Source organism: Bison bison, unplaced genomic scaffold (genome assembly GCF_000754665.1).
Source record: "Bison bison bison isolate TAMUID 2011002044 unplaced genomic scaffold, Bison_UMD1.0 scf7180017864162, whole genome shotgun sequence".
In the NCBI taxonomy this organism is placed as follows: Eukaryota; Metazoa; Chordata; class Mammalia; order Artiodactyla; family Bovidae; genus Bison; species Bison bison.
In genome coordinates, this window is record NW_011494734.1 from 3,319,921 (window position 1) to 3,324,807 (window position 4,887).

A 4,887-nucleotide genomic window follows, 5' to 3' on the forward strand; every position below is an offset into this window, starting at 1 on the left:
CGTCTTTTTTTTTTTTTTTTTACTGAGAGGATTGGGGTGTTACATGGCGAACTGGTCGGGACCAATAGCCCACAAGCAAGGAATTTATTTATTAAAGGCTGTAGTCCCTCCCGAGCCTCTCTTTTGGGAAGATATTGTTTCCGGTTAGGAAACCGAGTAGGATCTCGGAGGACAATGATGACCGGTTCAGCTTGGTGGGCTCGTCCAGGAATCCCCTGGTCCCACACCTGGGGGTTAATTTTGTCTTCCCATAGTCTTTGGTCCCTCTCTATTGAAGTGTAATGGGTTCTTCAGTAGTAACCAGGAGCTGTAGAGCTCTAGAGGCTGAAAAATTTCCCATCACAAGGGTGGTCCCCAGTTTAGTGAGTATATCTCTTCCCAATAAGGGGGTAGGACACTCAGGGACCACCAGAAACTGGTGGGAAAATATTTGTCCATCCCAGCAACAAAGAAGTGCTCGGGTGAATCTTTTAGTAGTTGCTTTTCCTGTAGCACCCAAAATGGTACAGGTTTGGGAGGAGAAGGCTCTGGAGTAGGAGATCGAGAGAGAGTAGGTAGCCCCTGTGTCAACCAAGAAATTCTCGGACCTACCTGCCACGTCCAGTTGCACCCTTGGCTCCAGACCCGTGATGGTTATCTGTGACAGGCGGGCTGGCTGGAGCGGGCCGCTTCAGTCCTCTTGAACCATCGTGAGGGTAGGCTTGGCACTTGACCTTGAGGCTCTTGGGTCCCGAGGGCAGCGTGCCGCCCATTGTCCCAGTTGATGGCTTTTGTAGCCAGCCGTTCTAGGAGACTCTTTGGCCCAATGCCCCGCCTGTCTACAGATCAGGCATCTGTCTCGTGCCTTGTCCCTCAAGGACTCGGGGTTTGCCATAGGGCTTCTCTGGAGGGCAGCCAGCATCTGGGCATGCCTTGTCTCTTTCTTTCTCTCCTTCTCCTGGGCCTTGGCCTCCTTCTCCTGTTCTCTGTTATAAAAGGTATTGGTGGCTGTCTGGACCATCTCATCTAAAGAGGCAGCAGGGTCCTGCTGTTGTAGCTGCTATAACTTAATTCTGATATCTGATGTACATTGGGACAGGAATTTGTCCTTTAAAATCACCTGTCCCTCGTAAGAGTCTAAGTCCAGGTTGGTAAACTTTTGGAGTGCCTCTTTTAGCCTCTCCAGAAAGGCAATGGGGTTCTCATTGGGCTCCTGAGTTATTGCTGAGACTGGGCAGTCCCACAAGTAATAGGCTTCTTTATGTTTCCATGGGTGGACGACTTCCTTAGGGGTGAGTCTTTCTGAAGCTTATCCTACCCAGAACTGTTGCAACCTGAGAGCCAGGCGTCCCTGGGTCAGGGTGTAGATCCCCCGGCAGGCTGAGGCATGACAGCCTCCTAGAGATCGAATCCCTGGGCAGGTCGAGGCGTGACGACCTCCTGGGACCCCTGGGACTAGAGGATCCCCGAGCAGGTTGAGGCATGACAACCTCTCGAAGACTGATCCCTAGGCAGGTCAAGGCGTGATGACCTCCTGGGACCCCCCGGACTGGAGTTTGGGCGTCCTTAAGATCTCCAGTGTGACCAGTGCTGGGTAGAATTAAGAGGTTTGTTTGCCTACCGTGGACGGGAATAGATATGATGTAAGTTCATCCTACCCAGTACTGTTGCAACCTGAAAGCCAGGCGTCCCCCGGTCAGGGTGCAGATCCCCAGGCAGGCTGAGGCGTGACAGCCTCCTAGAGATCGAATCCCCGGGCAGGTTGAGGCGTGACGGCCTCCTGGGACCCCTGGGACTAAAGGATCCCCGAACAGGTTGAGGCATGACAACCTTTGGAAGACCGATACCTAGGCAGGTCAAGGCGTGATGACCTCCTGGGATCCCCCGGACTGGAGTTTGGGCATCCCCAAGATCTCCAGTGTGACCAGTATTGGGTAGGATTAGGGGGTTGAATATTATAGAGTATTTCCCTCCTAAGGCCAGCTATTTTCTGGTTGTCTCTCCAGAAGATTGTAGAGGCAACCTTGTGGATCTGGATGGGGCTCAGAAAAAGAGCATGAAACAGGAGGGAAGGGGGCAGAGCACAACCTTTGAAAGAATGACATAGCACAAGTGTATAATGTAAACCAATTAAAATCATTTGGGTCCAAGATGACAAGTCAAATTCAAGTAAACCTTAATCCCCAATCTATAAGCCAACAGACACACCCAGAGGTGGCAGGACAGCTCCAAGGCACAAGGTCACATTACGAGGGAGGAGAGGGTGGTTCCCCAATGGCTGGGATGATTCTCTCACTTATTAGCATATGAATTCCATCCTTTCACAAAACCTAGCTAGGCCTAATTCCATGGCCCCAGCCCTTGCCCTCTGCAATGGTTCACACCCTGAAGAGTGGCTTCTCTCTGGATCCTAACAAATCCACCTCTTATCACTTTGTCTCTCAATGAATTTTTGCAATGAGACTTCAGAGCCTGAGTTTCATTAGTTTTGGCCGGGCTTGAGTCCCGGGAGAGAGCTGAAGGACAGGAGGAAAAAGCAGTGGGAAAAACGTGCCAAGGAATCCCCTTCATAGCCCACCGGAAGACTTGCAAAATATCTGACCGGTACTCACAGTTTCATTGGTCTGATCCTTGGCACAGAAAAGAGAAAGGACAGAAGAACCCCTACCGGCTTGGGTAACAGCTACTGGGGCTCAGCAGATAGTGCCTTTGGGACATGCTGAGGAGTAGCCTCTCCAGAGTCCCTCAATTGTGTCCCCTGCCACCCGCCTATTCGCGGAGGTTCGAGGAAACAAGAAACAAGAGATTGTAAAGGTCCCTCCAGCCATAGGAGCGAGGACCTCTTACCTTAACTGGAGGTCTTCTGGAATCTGAGACTGGGCCGCATGAGCTTTCTGCTGAGTTCGTTTTTCGCTGTCCCAGTTTCAAGTACGATGGGCCTTCTCCTGCGCTGGGTTTCTTCGCCTTCCGCTTCTAGCTCGGGAGCTTTGCTGAGTTGGGCTCCTGCTGTGCTTGGCCTCTTCTGCGCAGAGGTTGTTTCAGCCAGGTTATATCCGAGTCACGGCACCATAGATGTCACGCGAGTGTATGTTCCTCGGTTCTTTGTCTCGTCACAACAAAGATTTGGAGCGACAGACTTAAAGCCCTCAGCGCGTCACAGCTCTCGGGTCTTGGACAAACTGTGCTACAGCTCTTAGGCAAATCAGTGTTACAGCTCCATTTGATTTAAGAAGATAGCAGGAGAATCCAAGACTCAAAGAGAAGAGAGTGGAGGAGTGCGTTGGGGGGGGGGTGGGTGGAGAGAGACACTGCGCGAACGCACAGGAGAGGGAGAGAGAAAGAGAGAGAGCAAGAGAGAAAAAGAAAAAAGAGAGAGAGAGAGAGAAACCGAGAGAAAGCGCTTTGGCTCCTCCTTTTATATGTTTTTTCCTCCACCTGGGCCTGCCCTATGCAAATTGGGCTTAGCCAGGAGTGCTGTTTGTTCTGCCTCAAGTCTTCACTCTGATCCTCGGACCTTCCTTGTCTTTTAGCCACCGCCATTTTGGACTCCTTTTCCCTATTCTACCTACCTAACAAAGTGAAGTGCAAGTCACTCAGTCATGTCTGACTCTTTGCTACCCTACGGACTATACAGCCCATGGAATTCTCCAGGCCAGAACTGGAGTGGGTAGCCTTTCCCTTCTCCAGGGGATCTTCCCAACCCAGGGATCGAACCCAGGTCTCCCACAACCCAGGTGGTTTCTTTACCAACTGAGCTATCAGGGAAGCCCAATTCATAGTTGACATTGCTGCAAATGGCATCATCTCATTCTTTTTTATGGATGAGTAATATTTCATTATATCTTCTTTTCATGCTGTTCATGGGGTTCTCAAGGCAAGAATACTGAAGTGGTTTGCCATTCCCTTCTCCAGTGGACCACATTTTGTCAGAACTCTCCACCATGACCTGTCCGTCTTGGGTGGCCCTACACAGCATGACTCATAGTTTCATTGAGTTAGACAAGGCTGTGGTCCATGTGGTTAGATTGGTTAGTTTTCTGTGACTGTGGTTTTCAGTCTGTCTGCCCTCTGATGGCGAAGGATAAGAGGCTTATGGAAGTTTCCTGATAAGAGAGACTGACAAAGGGGGAAAGTAGATCTTGTTCTGATGGTGGGGCCATGCTCAGTAAATCTTTAATCCAATTTTCTGTTGATGGGTGGAGCTGTGTTCCCTCCCTGCTATTTATCTGGTGCTGAACTATGATCACTGACCTAGAGCCAGACATCCTGGAATGTGAAGTCAAGTGGGCCTTAGAAAGCATCACTACCAACTACCATCACTACCAACAAAGCTAGTGAAGGTGATGGAATTCCAGTTGAGCTCTTACAAATCCTGAAAGATGATGCTGTGAAAGTACTGCACTCAATATGCCAGCAAATTTGGAAAACTCAGCAGTGGCCACAGGACTGGAAAAGGTCAGTTTTCATTCCAAGGAAAGGCAATGCCAAAGAATGCTCTTTGCACAATTGTACTCATCTCACACGCTAGTAAAGTAATGCTCAAAATTCTCCAAGCCAGGCTTCAGCAATATGTGAACTGTGAACTTCCTGATGTTCAAGCTGGTTTTAGAAAAGGCAGAGGAACCACAGATCAAATTGCCAACATCCGCTGGATCATGGAAAAAGCAAGAGAGTTCCAGAAAAACATCTATTTCTGCTTTATTGACTATGCCAAAGCCTTTGACTGTGTGGATCACAATAAACTGTGGAAAATTCTGAAAGAGATGGGAATGCCAGACCACCTGATCTGCCTCTTGAGAAATTTGTATGCAGGTCAGGAAGCAACAGTTAGAACTGGATGTGGAACAACAGACTGGTTCCAAATAAGAAAAGGAGTACATCAAGGCTGTATATTGTCACCCTGTTTAT